The 17,882-nt window shown below is 28.6% G+C and overlaps 1 pseudogene; it reads right to left on the reverse strand.

Annotated features, from left to right (window-relative positions):
- Positions 1-5,337: 5,337 nt before the first annotated feature.
- Positions 5,338-10,625, reverse strand: LOC120158938 (annotated as a pseudogene).
- Positions 10,626-17,882: the final 7,257 nt, after the last annotated feature.

A 17,882-nucleotide genomic window follows, 5' to 3' on the forward strand; every position in this document is an offset into this window, starting at 1 on the left:
TCAAACTGACTCTTCTCTCCAACAGTAAATCAAAACAACATTCAAGCCAATGTGCACTCTTTGAATTGAAAGTGATGAGATATTTAAAAGAAAGACCAATTGCCAATCTTAGTTTGCGGAAAATCAAGAAACATATCTGAAGGTATGAAACGCTTTTCAATTCTCACGAAACGGATTGAGTTGTTGCTCAGCTTTTGGCTAATAGGAAAATTAGCTAAACATGATAGAAGTCATACTTAGCATTATGAAAAGAAAATAATGAGATGAAAGAAAAGTATATCTTTAATAAATAGTCGAGGAAAAATAAATTCCAATATGAGTTTAAAGGTTGAACCTAAAGGGTATTTATAACTCGAAAGTTCTAAGTAAATAAAATTACTAATTCCTAATCAAACTAAAAATTCTACCAAGAGTTCTAATAAAATAATTAGTTCCTAAATAAAATAATAATAAAATAATCAAACTAAAAATCTGAAATAAGAAGTAATAATAAAATAATCAAACTAGAAATCATAAATCTAAAAGGTTTATCACGAAAGATAAAAATAATTAAATCTTGTACTTTTGTTTTAATTATGCTTCATCTTATGGATAACCTTACGCCAGGTAAATTCCAATTAAATATTCGAGATAATCTCGCTTATCTTCTAGAAGATGTTGACTAAATCATCAAAATCTACTACTTTTTGGGCTAATCAATCCAATAAAGCTCCTTTCCAAAATTAAAACTAAAATAAAGATAAATTAGTAATATCCAATCGAAAAATAAGGAATAAATAACAATAAATATGCAATATCAAACACTCATTAATTATCTACAAGAGAAATGAAGAAATAAAGAATGAATTGTTTTCCTTATCTTTTAGCTTGGATAGGTTTAGTAATGTTCTTCAAGTATCATTGTGTTATTTTGTATATTGGAATGAGGTTCTAGTCGTTTGGAGCTGTTAGGGTTGAATTATAGGCTTTGGGGTAGTTATTTTCTGCATAAAAAATTGTCCAGACACAAGGAGTGACAATATTATGTGTTGGATATTGATACTACTTGCATTAAATACAAAAATACAGTTGTTGGGGTGGTAAAGTATCAATACTCTACATAATAGTACTAGTACTACTCTTATAAATTGTATGGATAGTATCGGTACTCCAATGGAGTATCATTACAATTTTTGCATATTGTACTTTTTCTGAACTTTGAAATCATAAGGTACTACCTTGTGTAGTATCATGACTACATGAAAACTATCGGTACTACAAAGCTGAAAAGTCATTTTTAAGTTATTTTAACACATTTTAAAGTGCAAAAATGATTGAGTAAATGTTTAAAAATATTTGGCTAAATTGAAATACATTTAAAACATATTTTTCAAGTTAATTTGGACTTAAAATTATTTTTAAATACTTGAAAAATTCAATTCATTCCAAAAATATTTTACTTTTATTTGTTATATCAAATATTAGAAAACAAAGTTTAACAATCTCCCCCTTTTTGATATAAACAGACCTTTGAAAAATTGTTTTAGATAAAAACTCTCTATTACAAAATTATTTATTGAAAAAGATTTTTCTTTGAGAAATCTAATTGTTTGGCTTACTTCTCCCTTTTTTGTTATATAAAAAATAATTCAAATTTCATTTAGCACAAAATGACAATGGAGAGTAAGATAAAGAGCAATTGAAAAACAAAAATTATCCTTTAATTATACATTGCATTTAATTTTTTTGGCACAACAATTTTGACACACAAGATATTGAATCTCAACGTAGATAAGAGAAAAAAAATTAGTAGCGTATGAAATTCAATAAATCCAAAAATTGTATATTTTATGCAATAACAAGAAATAACATAGAATTGCACATGCATAAAGCACTAGATAATGTGATACATTTAATATGGATATCATTTGCTAGTGAGAACATATGCATGAATATTTAATCACATTTGCATTTGCACTTACAAATTAAGGATGTGAAAACTAAGCACACATATGCAAATACACTACAAGAAATTTATACTATTATGACAAATTTAATTTTGTCAAAATTAATTTTGTCACTATTAGTAGCTTTTTGGTGACAAAATATATAATCGTCGCATTAGATTAAAAATATATATATACAATTATGAAAAAAGCTAAAATCGTCATAATAATTTGTCACAATTAGCAAACATGTGTGACATGTGGTAAAAAATAAATTTTATTATGAATTTTTTTCACAAATGTTTCCCTCCAATTTTTTCGCACCAAATTGAAGGCATATAGTGACAACTTTTGTAACTAAAAGTTTTAGTAACTATGACAGAAACAATTGTCACAACAAATAAAAAGATTTAGATTTGTTGTGATAAATTTTGTTTGTAATTATATATTTTAATTCTAGTGACAAAATGTATAGTCACAAATGATTATCTCCAATTTTTGGTACAAAAACAAAATCATATAGTGACATGTTTTGTAACTATAAGCTATAATTATTGTTACAAAAAAATTGTCACAACAAATAATGATATTCAAGTTTTTAATAAAAAACAAAGTTTGTCATTATATGTTTTAATTATATTGACAAAAATATATTGTCACAAATATAGTGACAAATTTTGTTACTATAAGTGTTAATAATTATTATAAAAAAAACATTGTCACAAAAAATAATGATATTCATGTTTTTGTGAAAATTTTATTTGTAGTTATAAATTTTAATTATAGTGATAGCATATATTAATTGTCATAACTATTTTTCTTCAATTTTTTGTTTCAAAAGTTATATTGATAATTTTTATAATTATAATTTATAGTTATTGTTATAGAAAAATTATCACATCAAATAATAAAATTTAAGTTTTTTGTAATAAATTATTTTTGTACTTATATATTTTAATCATTATGAAAAAAATACTATCAGAACCATTTCTCCCTATTTTTTACTGTAAAAAATGTTATATAGTAACAAAATATATTGTAAATAATAAAATTTAAGTTTTTTGTAATAAATTATTTTTGTAGTTATATATTTTAATCATTATGAAAACTTATTTTATTAGAAATAGTTCTCCCTACTTTTTGGTGCAAAAATGTTATATAGTGACAAGTTTTGTAACTATATGTAATAGTTATTGTTATAGAAAAATTATCACAACAAAAATTTCATTTTTTTTAAATTAACAAAAGATTCAAGTTTTTTATAAAAAAAATTATGTTTGCAGTTATATATTTAATTATAATTATAAAATATAATAATAATTATTATAAAAAACAAAATGTTCTAAAATTATAATTTTTTCTGATAATATATATATATATATGTATATATTTATATATATAATTAAATGAAATTTTCAAATAAAATATAAAAACAAAAATATATTATCAAAAAGTTTAGGGGCTTGTTTATTTATTAAAAATCATTATTCTAAATTTAAAATCTAAAATACACAAAAAAATAGTAAAAATGAAAATTAAATTGCTAAAAAGTTGAACAATATATATATATATATTGAATTGGGAATGAACAAGCTAACTTAAGCCCTCAGGTAAAGCGGTACGTGTAAGTCTTGAACAATATATATTAACCATAGTTGGGCAATTTTCCTATTAAATTTTTTACATTAAGTTTAGGTAAAGTTTACTTCCGTTTATCATATTATATTCACTACAATACTCTTCTTAGTTGTATAACTATTTTTAATATTTTTTATTATATAGTTTCATAATGGTTAATAATAAAAGTTGTTGGTTAAAGGGTCATGTTAATTGTTTATTTTTTCTAAGTTTGAGGGTCGCATTGAATGCAACAGTAATTTGATGGCCAAATTGATTTGTTTTAAATGTACAAGATCCTTAAGTATTTTTTCCTGAAATTAATATAAATTAAATAAATATTAATCGGGTATCGATGACCCGAAAATATGGGTACCTAGGTTTTATTTAGGAGGAAAATTTCCCTCTATTTTATTTTAAAAGAAATTGATTTTTAAAGGGAGATTGGTCTTTAGAGAAATTTATTTTTCTTTATTTTATAAATACTTTTTTAAAACCCTCAGTTTAATCATTTCAGACCATTATTACAACTTTATATTTCTTCTTTCATCATGAAGGCAAAAAATAAAACAACGAGTTTTTTCTTTGATATTCTGTCTAACTACTCTAGTATGGATTTATTTAAAAGAAATCTAAACTTAAGGATTTGATCTAAAATTAAGATTCTATGACTACATTGAAAGGAATATAAATTATCCAACAAAATTAAATTCAAATAAAAAGAACCAAGGGATTAAAATGTAATAAAATAAAAAGGAAATAGTTAATTAAAAATAAAACATAAGAGCATAAAATGATGACTAAATTGTACTAAAATAAAACAGTGAGCCACGATCAGAAATAGCAAAGAAATGTTCAATGACCAAATTGGAAGAAAGGAAAATAAGGAACCACAGATGAAAATACGTTAGACTATAAGGAACACGATGGTGCGAAATGTATCAAAAATGAAGCAACGGTCGGTATTATGGTGAAGACAAATTAAAGGATATATAATAAATTTAATTTTAAAATATAAAAATCTTAATAAATTTTATTTTAAATATTATATTAATAATAATTTAAATTATATATGAAATGTATTCAATTATAAACTATATATTAGAAGAATATATAGAATGATGTGATAATTAAAGGATACATAAAGAAAGATGTGAATCTTAATAGGATATGAGAGTCGTTATTATGATGAAGACAAATTAAATTCCCTTTTTAAGTCATAGGTTCAAATCCTCATTTGGTTAATTTTGCTTCTTTTTGCAGCCAATAACTAAACTATATAAATATGTTGCAACCGTTTTCCAACAACTGGGTTTATCCCAATGGTAAAGGTGTGCATAGTCTTCATATGTGTCACATGTTTGATTTGTCATGGTGCCTTTTTTCCTTCATTTCTTTTCACTCGATCAGAACCTGACACGTGTGACTATTGGATAAAAAATAATTAATTGATTAAAAATAAAAAATTTCAATTTTAAAAATAGCCTCAATCATGTGTGATATGTGTCACTATTTAATTGAGGGATTGAATTAAAATTATGACCAAATTGATAAAATGAATAAATATTGAGGATCAAATATGTAATTATACTAAGTATTTTAACTGACGCGTCACCTCCTCCATTAACAGTTAACGAAAAATGGCTTAATTGAATATATTTAAATAATTGGATGATCTGATTGGCAAAATATCAAAAGTGGTGGTCAAACTGAAAAGAGACAATAGTTAGGTGGTCAATGCTATAGTTTACCCTTTATTTAATTATAAATAAAACATAACCATTACATCAAACTTGAAATAGCATGGACCTTGGAGAAAATAACACAAGACAGAGACGATAATATCATAATACTGTTGATGTGCATTACCATAGCAGCACTTATTTAATGCAATTTACGCCCTAAATAACTCGTTAGATTGAGATGCTGTTTGGAATTCCCTTGCTAGAAATTCCAGGTGCACCCGTTGGATGGAGCAAATTATAAGGAACATTGACGGGACCGATCCGGTTCTTCAATTTCTTGTCCAAGTTCATCTTCAAGATCTCCCCTTCAATCTCAGCAAGTCTCTTATTGAAAGCCTCGGAAGCCGCAAGCGGAATTGCATCGGTGGTCCAGTTCGGGAATCGCTGTCCGAGGTACATCTCATCGGATGCGTGGTTGGACAGCGTCTCGACCACGGCGATGACGGTAAGGGATTGTAGCTGCGAGGCCATGGTTCTAAAGAAAACCTTCTCAGGGTTCTTCTCAAGCTCAGCATATTCTGTGGTGCCTTTCTCAGGCATGAACTTTCTGCTTATGGTTGGACGGTTGGGGAAGTAACCTCCGTAGGCGTATTGTCCATAGTTGACGGCTGCATGAAGTGCAGAAGCGATCCATATGATAATGGAGCAAGATTGTATTAGGTCATCACGGTTTTTCATTTTTGGCCACCATGGCTCATTTTTCAGGTCACCGTGACCCACCTCTCGGAGTTCCTTCCACCAGGCTTGAAGTTCGGGGTCCTCTTTAATCATTTCGTCTCTCTTGTAGTAAAAGGAGCAATAATCTCTGACCCATTTTTCAATTGCAAACCAGATCTTCAACCCATCAACGGCATATGGATAATCTTTTATCACCAATCGGTCAAGGTCATCGAGGGAATTTATATCACCATCGACCATCCCTCTGTTAAAACACAGAAAACAAAATCCATAGTTAATTGAGGCTTTCATTCATTAATATTTCAGTAAGAAATTATTGTACCTTTCTTTAGATCGTTAGGAAGAGCCTGATCCATGAAATTCCAGCTCTTATAAATTACCGAAGACATCTCCATGGAGTATTTTCCAGGAAAAATGTCTTCTCTATAACTCCATCTGCATTTACAAGCAATTCTCTAGCCAATGCATTAATAGTCATGGTGTCTTTAAAATGAGGATGGAGAAGTTTGTAAATTGGATGAACCACACTCAGTTGTCTGTTTGTTGCAATCACGAATGGCTCTAAAACTGCATGAGTGTTCAACCTGAGATCAAATCAAAAGTCACCCAAGTTATAATATACCATATTTAAGCCTTATTTAGGGCAGATATGTTGTTATATTTACCAGTGGCTCACTAGCTGATGATGACCAGAATCATTAACAGTCACAAAAGCTTTAGCAAGCTGCCAAATCCAACTCTCAACTCCATGTTCTGCTGGAGTATATACCTTGCTATCAGCACCAATTTTATCCCCTTCCTGTTTTGGCAAGCTCAATTCAATAGCCACTGGCTTCAACGTACCGTCGCCTCTCAAGAACAGAATGGTCCTAGATGCATATGTCTTGGCTTCAGTATAATCATTTATCTTCCCAAGGTAAGGCATTAGAGTATCGTGATGATCCAATATAAATAGCCTTTTGCTACTCAATGCCTGTGTCAGATCCATATTTCGTTAATAATATATCAAGAAATGAAGATATATATATATATATATATATATATATATATATTATTACCTCTTCTATAGTAAGTCCATCCAAGTTATACTCAATGTCTTGTTTGGTTATGGAACTGTTTTGATGAACATACACTTCAGGATCTAACTTGCTAGTTGGAGGGAATTCCTGCGATTGTTTTCGTAGTTAATAAGTTGAGATATAAGACCATACAACACGTATCCCACTTCAATCTTACATGTATATATAAAATCCATAATATCAAATTAGCCCCAACAATTTGGCTCTTGACGTTTCATTTTATGGTAAAAACGTTTCTATATGGATGAAAACAGTTAGTTAACACACGATGAACGCTTCAAAATAAGTATCTTTTTTATCCTTAAATGAAGCTCCCTATGACCAAAATGCTCTAGAAAAAAAAGGGTCGTGGTGACTATTCTGTCAAATTTTATAACTTTTTGGCCTCAAATGAAAAGTTATTGTCAAAATACTTCCAAAGAAATAAGGATTAATATGACCATTTTAATAAACATTGGGAGTTAATTTTGACGTATGCCTAGAAATTTCAATGCTTTAGGTTTTCTAATTTTGTTTTATAATATCAATTTTCTTGACAAAAACTGAAGATAAGTCAATTGATTGGTAATGCCTGAAGATAACGAGACTAGTGGGGGGAAAAGTTTTGAAATATTATAGTTTAGAACTTAAAGTTTTTAAAATATTTAATTTGACTCCTATAAAATTTTTAGAAACTCATATTAATTTTAAATCTTTTTAAATATTCTTAATTAAATCTCTCTCATAATTTTAAAAAAATCTCATTAAGCATCTCAAAAATTTAAAAATTTTAGTTATATCCCAAGATATTTTTAGAAAAATATAAATTGAACCTTTTTAAAATTTTTGAAAATTTTAATTTAAATCTCTAAATTTTATAAAATTTTAAGTTTACCCCAAACTCAATCACCGTGTTCCGCGATAGTTAATTGAGTTGCTCTTTAAGCTTACCATGAGGAGACGAATAAGAAGAGGGTCCAATCCTGCAATCATTTCTCTGCCAAATTCTTCATCTGTCCTCCATGCAATGGGGTTACTCCGGTCTGCTCCCAGAAACATTTTAATATGATTACATAATCCATGCGTACATGTATACTTACATGGAATGTGAGATACATATACATATATATATAGAGAGGTTTATAAATGAGACGAGATAGATCGTAAGTTATTCGAGATCGATTCGGTCAAAGCTCAGCCAATACTTGGATTGAATAGACTCAATTTGAGCTCGAATTTGACTCGAATTCTTAACGAGCCGAAACGAGCTACTTGATACTCGACTCGAAAAGTTCGTGAGCTACTAAAAAAAATATTAATTTTTATTATTTTTTATATTAAATTAATAATAATATTACCATTTGCATATTATTTTTAAAAAAAAATAATATATAAGGCTTTCATGTATTTAAGGTTTGGATTCGAATTTGAGTTGAGCTTCAATTTTTTATTTCAAATGAAACTTGAAAATTAAGCTTGCGATCTTTCAAACCAAGTCGAGCTTCAATTCTTTATTTCAAGTTTGAGTCGAACTTAAAAACTTTAAACTTACGAGTTTTTAAATCGAGTCGAATTTAGTCTTATACTTTTTGAATTGATTCGAGCTCAGCACTACTCGAAATTGACTAAACTTGTTTATGGCCCTACATACATGCAAGATTTGATAACAATAAAAATTGTTTACCTTTAATCACATTAGGCACTGGAAATTTCAAGAGTTGTTGGCCATCAGATCGGAAAAATTCCTTCATCATCTCTAAAGGGATGTTACTCGCGAGTTGATTGATGAGATCGGTGGGAAGTGGAATTCCATTGAAGTAGAGGTTGTCTACGTCTTTAAATGAATCGAACTCGTTGGGAGTAAAGTTAACAAAAGCTTCCAATAACGGAATGATTTTGTTAACTAAACCTTTCAAATTATAAGTAATAAAGTCCGACAGCTTCAAATGACCAAATTCCTCGTCTCGTGGGACGTAAATGTTAAGAACATCCGGAAGAAAAAGCCTGCTCTCAGTGTTGGGATCTATCAAGTTACAAGAAAAAAAAATGTTAGATTACTTAACTCCCTCTAAATATTTGGATGATCACATCCAATAAGTATATCCAAATCCAGAGATGGATCGTCTCTTTAAAAATTTAAAATTATAATATATTTTATTTTTTTGTATTTTTTTATTGATAATATGTTTTCGTCCTTAAAATTTTATTAGTTTTTCCATTCCTATATTTTAGAAGTTGATCCCCTAACATAAAATTTTACGTTCATCCTTGTTCGCAGTGAGGGCGCGCCCCCTCCCCCGAATTTTGTTTTTGAAAAATTATAATTTAAACCTTTAAAAGTTTCAAAACATTTAATTTGGCCTCCATAATTTTTTTAAAAAACTTCTCATTAAGCCTCTCAAGATTTCAAAAAATTTATTTAGACCCAATCTTCTTCTTTTTTTTTAATGTTTTAAAATTTTTTTTAAAATTTTAATTTAAACCTCCAAATTTTTAAAATTTTTAAATTATCCTCCCAGACTCTGTTACCAAGTTTCTCTGCTGCTTGTTCGAACCTGTTCTTGACGGTGGTCGGCCTGTTCTTCCTCTCCGGGGATAAGGATACTGAGCTGAGCCTCCGAGAACCGGGCGAGTGTATTGTGTACCCTTATCAGGAATGCCCAAATCATTGTACAAAGCATAGTCATAAACTCGATCTCCTTGTTTCAGCTGTCCAGTCCCATCGCCTCTCAAGGCTTTGAGCTCTTCTTCTCTGTATTTACGCAGCGCTGCAGGCATTTCATGTGGAAGGTACGTCTACAAAACACATTTTACACCCAAAAAAAATGTTTTAATTACAAAACACTGATTAATATATTACAAGTAAATTGTGTACGAAGTAATCAATCTGAATTAATCGATTAATAAATTGAAAAACGGTACTTATAAAAAAAATTAAAATCATGTATATATATTTACCTTGTTTGGGAAGAATACACGTGGTTGTTTATATTGCCTATCAGGATAAACCCATGAATTGCAAACGAAGTGAATTTTACCGGCGCCGGGAACATCTTCAAGAGTAATGGTCTTTAAGAAAAACTCAGCCGCATGGTTATTTCGTAGGATGATAGCTCCAGGGATTCCAAACTCTTCGTCCCAATCAAATGTAACCTTAAACAATGAATCACTACCAGCCAATGGAGGAGTAAATGTCAGGTTCCAGTACTCCAAAGCTGCCACCTTCCCCAGCTTCCCTCCATTTCCATTTGCTGTAACAACAGTTTTCGTTTCTATTTTAAGCATTTTTTATATTCAAGATGAAAAAAAGAAAAAAGAAAAAAAAGGAGTTGGAAATGAGACGAACCAGGGTCGGAGTTTTCAGCGCTGACGAGCTGAAGAGTGACTCCTTTGCCGAGCAACTCGAAAAGGCCGTCGGCTACGGTGGAGGTCATGGAAGTGAGATCCAAAAGGTTCTTCTTAACTAAAACAAGACTGCCTGTGATTGTCTTGCTGGATTTGTTCAAGCCGCCGGTAATGTCTTTCACGACGTTACCGGCCGCATTCAACACACCTCCCAAGATCATTTTTTCTATGCTCTTAATGGCTACTACAAAAATGATTTGGATGTATTCAAATTTGATGTGCAAAGCTGAGAGAGATTTTGGGCTATTTATAGTGAAAGATTTAACCATTATGCATTAATTATGACAGTAAAAGTAATCCCAAAAAATGACTGTAGAAAGATGATAAACATGATCTTATATGCATACAAATCTTTTACCCCTTACCAACCAATTAGGGATGGGCACAACCAATTAGGGATGGGCACAATCAATTTATATTTTTAAACATATAGAAAAAATTAAAAATAATTTTACTGTTTTTAAAGATTAATTGATATTTTATTTTCAAATGATTGAATATTCGAATTGAAATTGATTTTTAGAGATTGTTCACATAAGATTGAATTTTAAAAAAACTGAAATTAGGGTTTAATCTTCTTAAATTAGATTAAATACGGGACTATTTCATGCAAACGCAAAGTTAATACAAATGTTCGTAAATTATATCTTTAAAAAAACTGAATATTAAAGATTAGAAGAGCTCTCCTATATGAACTCCCTTTTCTTCCAGAAATATCATTTTGAGGTTGAACAAGCTCTCTTATATGAACTTCTTTTACACTGGGAAAGACTAGATGATCTATCATATATGAACTTCTCACTCATGGAAAGTTTAGATGCATTTTCCTATATGAACTCCTTATCCTCTTATTAAGTTAATTTTTAAGTTGAAAACACTATCCTATATGAACTTTCTCTCACTTCTGAAAGAGTATACGAGCTCTCCTATATGATGCTCATATTCCATCTTTCACTTGACACATGACTTCATTACTTCAGCTTATTTTCCCTAGAAATGCACATGTCGGGCCTTCATATCACCTTGTGTTGGATTCGAATCAATTCATTAACTTGGCATACTTTCTGTAATAACCCAAAAATTCAAATAATGACCAAAATGAAAATTTTGAAAGTTTGATGGTCAAAGTAGAAAATTGGGAAAAAGTTTAGGGAATTAAGTGATAAATTTCCTAAAAAGAATTTCATTCTATAAATGGATAGTTTACTCTTGAGAGTGGGGTTTTATAGAAATCATATTTTTGGATTTGGAATTTTAGTAAAAAAATTAAAAAGGGTTAAAGCCGGTAAGGAATCGGAAATTCAAATCGAATTGGAATTTAACAAAAATTTGAAGGATGTTATAAAATGGTTGGATATATTATTTTAATATTTTAGATCAGATAAATTTGGTTTGGAAATGTGCAATTTTTCAGATGTAATCGAAACAGTGGAATTTAGTGACTAAAACGCAAGTTTTGAAAATTTCATGGGCATATTCGTAAGTCAAAGTCAAATTAATTCATCTTTGACTTTGAAAGATGATAAGGATGAGTTTTCATGGTTTTATGGTGAATAAGAAGATTCATTAAGGGTGATTTGGTTTTATCTCAATTAAATGAATATTTTATTCATTTAAGTAGAATATAATGTAAACTAATATGAAATGCACTCAACATTTCATTTCACTTGCTCATCTTCTTCTCCAAGCTACCGTGGGTTTTCTTCAAAGGTGAGAGAAAGCTTCAATTCAAATTTTAAGCAATTTCCTTAGGATTTTAAGTATGTCGTAAATAGAAAATTGTTATACGCGAAAAACGCTATCATTTGGTACAATATTGCATGATAATCTTGTGGGTGTTCAAAGATCCCAAATTTTTACAGTTTGTGTTCATATAAGGGATCATGAAATTGATGATGGATCTTGATGTTTGTGAGATAGTAGATTCATATTCAAGCATGTATGATGATTAGAACATGTTTAATCTTTCTAGAACTTGTTCTTTAAGTTTCAGCCATGGATTGTTTGAGTGAGAAAAATTATGGAAAAATATATATATGGGTTAGAAATGATGAAGGAAGTACTCTACAAGCCTTAGAAAATTTAGGGACCATTTTGTAACATTTGAAAAGTTGGGGGGATCAATTCATAAATTTTGTAAAATTGATGGGTTGTTGTGTAAGTGTTATATAATTGATGTACTATGATGGAAACTGTTGTTTGGGAATTAAAACAGAGTTAGAATGTGAAATTTGACTATTTTGGAAGTTTGAAAAGATTTGTGATTTAAGTACAACATTTGCATAGTTGGGGTACATAAATGTAATTATGCTTTTGTAAAAGCATTTGAATGGAAAATAATTTCAATGCTGGAATTATTGGCATTAAGAATCTAAGTGATAAAATGGTGAAGACCATTTTGTGTAAATTGGAAAAGTTGGTTCCAATGTTAAAAGGAATTAATAAGTGTTAAAGTATTTTGATAGAAAATGAGTTTCAAGTATATTATGAAATTATTTGGGATATGTTTATGTTAGTATAATACTAACATATGTATCATTATCAATTTGTGATTTATACAGATTGTGATTGATTTGCGATTGAAGCAAGTCAAGTATAAAAAGAGTATATTGTGGACAATAGTGAGACACATATTTTGAAAGATATAAAGTGTCAAGGTGAGTGCAATACATGCATGACATTATACATGGATGTTTTATACATCATCAGGAAGACTTGTGATAAGTCGACCTTATTTATATCAGCATGATATTATGTCATATTTTTTTTATAAATTGACATGACATTGATATTTCATAGTATGAAATTATAATGCATTGATTATAGAAAATGTGATATTTTTACCATGAATGTTATTTCGGTTATGAACTGCCCAATGTAAAATTATGATAATATACTTTGCCATGGATGGATCGAATAAAATAGACTATATGCCCCAAGTAAGTCATTGATGGACAGGGTATAGTTGGCATGCCATAGAGTATAGCAGCTGCAGGTTTATATTAGCACTGTAGTGTGTAAGGACACTAAGTGCAGGTTTATGTCCGGATTAGCACTATAGCGTAAGCTTAGTGTAGGTGGTGGGCACGACCTTATGTGTATTATCCGGATTAGCACTATGGCATAAGCTTAGTGCAGGTTTAGGACTACGGTGCAGGTATTTTACTCGAATACCCAGGGTCCTCGTCCTCAGGGTTTTTTATATTGGGCTATTGTCTATGGTATATGGTTTATTGCTTAATAAATGGTAAGCATGCAAATAAGCTTACGAGCTTATGGAATAAATGGCAAGTGTATTGATAAAATAAGCTTACGAGCTTATGGAATAAATGGTAAGTTTATTGGTAAAATAAGCTTACGAGCTCATGAAATAAATGGTAAGTTTGTTGGTAAAATAAGCTTACGAGCTTATGGAATAAAGGGTAAATATATTGATAAAAAAATGTTTTATTATTTTGATCATGGTAAAATATTGGATATGTTGGTAACATGATTTTATGGCAGTTTGATTTTTGACATCAAAATTTATGCATGAATTGTATTGCACTGTTTACTGTTTTAAATTGCCTCACTAAGTATATACTTAGCGTGTGATGATTTTCACGCGTAGGTAAAAAGCCAGTAGTGGAATAAAGAGTTCAAAGTGACATCAAGCATCGAGGAGTATATTTCAATATCAGTAAGACATCCTATGATGGAATTTTGATATAGATAGTGACATGTAATTAATAATGTTTGATTTGTGTTGTTGAATAAATTTGGAAACAAAATAGCAACTTTATAGTGATAAAAGGTTAATTTTTATGAGTTTTATAAGTATTTTTTCGGAAGTTACTATAGCAGTTACTGTAACAGTGAATAGTGATGAACAATACCATCGTTAAAAATTTCCAGAATGTTACAGAGGTACATATACCCTTACTGTTCACGGTACTATTCATAAAAAATCTTTTGAATTAAATTTTTTTATAACTAAACATAATTCTTATAATATGATATTTTTATAATATCAGTTACTATTTTAAGAGAATAAATTTTAAATCACTTTTGGATTGAAAATGGTTTTAGAAATTTGGATGACATCTATAATCTGTATAGGTATAATTATACGGGTTATGGGTGTTACACTTTCTCTATCACTCGTCACACTTTTTGAATTCTATCTAGCTCTTATTGTAACATTATCGTATTGAAAGACTTCTAATGTTACAAATTTACTCGGGGATCAATACTTTCTATGATATGTATATGAAAATGCAACATGTATTAACTTCAAGATAATTATCATAAAACAACTTTCAAAGAAAAAACATCTCAATACGTCGATGCAGATAGAAAATAACTCTATCTATCCATTTCCATGACGTTATCGTATTGGAAAACTTATAATTTTGACAGTTAACTTGGAAATCAATACATTCGAAATGATATGTCATGTATATGCAAAACACAAGACAAAACAAGTAAACAAAAGAAAAAATGAGTTAATAATATTAAAAATAATAATCAAATAAAACTCATAAAGAAAGCAAAATATAGTTGTAAAAATACTTTAAAAAAACTAATCATATGTTATCGAATTCTCGTGCTCGTATCCGGAAAGTAAATCCTAACGTCATGCATTACTAGTTCTTTTATGCTTTTATGCATGACTCTAGTGGGGCGGGCTACTAAATTATCTATATAACGTTTCAGTTCTAAAAAAGGGTACTTGAACTGTCCTTATAACCTACTAATGTAAATAAGGACTTCAATCATAACCCACTACAAGCTTAGCAGATTAAATTTAATCTTAAATAATACATTGTTGTATGTCTAGATAAAGCTTGAGTTTAGCTAATGATATGCAATATTCTAAATGCATCACATCAAAAAAGAAGAAGCTTATAACCATAGAAAAATATTTTATGATTTTTTGAAAACAACATAACGAATAAAAATTAAATAAATTCGAACTCATAATCTCCGAGATTAAAATAAAGTGTAATCAACTCGTGACTTGACTCTTTATTTTGTAAAAAAAATTGTAAAAAATAAAAAGTCTCCAACAGAGTTGCCAAGCTATCATAATGACTTTTCAAACCGATGGCAGTTTTTGGAAATATTGTGAAAATGAGAGTCACCACCAATCATTTTTAAAGTGAGATTAGACCACATAAAATCAGGTAATTTTAATAAAAAATAATTTTACTAAAATACCGATTTTGGTCAGCAAAATCAGAAAACTTGTTTAGGAGTCAATTACATGTGGGAAAGGATTAGCACCCCTACATCGTCTAAAATTGGTACCTAATCGATTTCTTATTTTTTGGAAATTGAAAATTACGAGTTTGATGTTTTATTTAATTTATGTTATGTTATGAATGTTAATTTGAAAAGGATATTGATTTATTTACGATCTAACAATAATCATCCCCGAGCATAAGCGAAGATTTTATCATTAATCCTAATAAATAATCGTTGCCTTAATAATTTTAAAATCATGATGCATAATTTTGAAAAAGATGTTGATTTATTTTGGGTAATGATAATGGTCACTCTTGAGCATAAGCAGAAGATATACTATTAATCCCTAAATAAATTAACATTATCTTATTTTTTTAAATCGTGGTATGAAATCAAGAAACAAATTATTAAACCTTAGTATGCTAAGTGAGTTAATTAAGACTTCATCTAATAAAAATATCAAATTATGAATTTTAAGGGACTTAATAGGGCTAAACTTAAAATCAAGTCTCTACTATTAAATCCTAATAACTTTAAACTTTAATAGTCGAATAATTAAAATAAAACCTAGAGCACAAGAGAAAACTATTTTAAGTATCTTCCTAATTAAACTAATTAAAGATTAAAAGAAATATTAAATGTAAAATTAAGGTTTTATCTAAGTTAAGAATAAATTATTTATTTAAAGAACCTAATCAAACTAAATCTAAAATCAGGGCTCTAAATGTTAAACCTAAGTAGATTTAAAAAATTTTAATCAAATAATTAAATAGAACTTCGAGCATAAGCGGGGACTATTTTAAATTATTTCTTAATTAATCTAAATGAGGACCTAAATAAAATAAATATAATCTAAGGTTTTAATCTAAAGTCAAGTAAACTAATTTAGGACTAACTTAAACAAGTATGAAAATATTATAAAACAAATAAATGCAAAAAATGGATAAATAAATAGTTAAAATAATAATAAATGGTTAGAAAAACTAGTTAAAAATATAAGGGAAACCAAACTAAATTAAACTAAAATTTTAATAAAAAAAAAGAAAAGAAAAGAAACTGTTAAAAGACATAACCATGAGTTAAGCTAACAAATTAAGAAGAAAATTAAATTAATGAAAAAAATAAACGGATTAATTTTAAGGAAAAAATATCAAACATTTAAAAGAAATAGCTAATTTAGACAAATTTAGAAAATAAATAAAATAATAAATGGTTGAAATTAAGTAAAATAAAAAAGATAAAATCAATATAAGAATAATAAATTAGAATAAATAAAAAATAGATAGCTTAAATTGTAGTATACCTGAAAATAAAAAAAATTAATAGATACCAAATACAAATTAAAACATTACATAAAATAAATTAAAAGAAAAAAAGAAATTGATCAAATTAGGGGGAAATGAAATTAAAGAGTTAAATAAATTGAAAATTGAAAATAACCAAATTAAACAAATAAAAAAATTAAGGATCTTGATTTAAAGACCTAGAAAATAAATAAACAAAAGAGAATATTTAGATACAAATTAAAAACCTATAAATAAAACATAACAATAAATTAGAATAAAATTAAAATTAAGATATCTGAATAAAAGAAATACAATAATAAAAGTGACCACATTTCCATAAGATAAAAACTTGGAGATCAACGGCCAACAGATACAAAACACACAGTTTTGGTTCGGACTAGATTTGTTTGAATAGTCTATTTCTTGGTCTTGTTACCGATGAATTTCATAAATCAGACAAGAAATTATATAATCCACACTTAAAAAGGAACAGAAGGCAAAGAAAAGAACAATATAGATATACAGATCTAAATTTATCACGTCCAACTCAATTATTTACCATGTTAATCTCAGGTTTGGGTTCATATCAGGTTAGATGTAGGTAGGGTTTAGTTATCACATTATCAGGTTTAATTCAGATTCATGTCAAGTGCAGGTTGGATTCAGATCTAAAATTATCACGTCAAACTGAAGTTTAGGTCAACACTAGTTTGGAATCAGATCAATTTAAGATCATCACTGCCTCATATCACAACCAATTTCGACGTAAATCTATTTCAATTGGTTTTGAAAGTCGAACTAATCTTTTACTCCCCTATTTGAAGGAAACCCCTTAGGGGATTACTTTAATTTATAAGTATTTTTGGATTGATTAATAACATTATAAAAGTATATATTGAATTTTGTAAAATTATAGGATTAAATTTAAATTTTGAACATAAC

The sequence above is a fragment of the Hibiscus syriacus genome, unplaced genomic scaffold (assembly GCF_006381635.1).
Source record: "Hibiscus syriacus cultivar Baekdansim isolate YM2019G1 unplaced genomic scaffold, ASM638163v2 tig00111334_pilon, whole genome shotgun sequence".
In the NCBI taxonomy this organism is placed as follows: Eukaryota; Viridiplantae; Streptophyta; class Magnoliopsida; order Malvales; family Malvaceae; genus Hibiscus; species Hibiscus syriacus.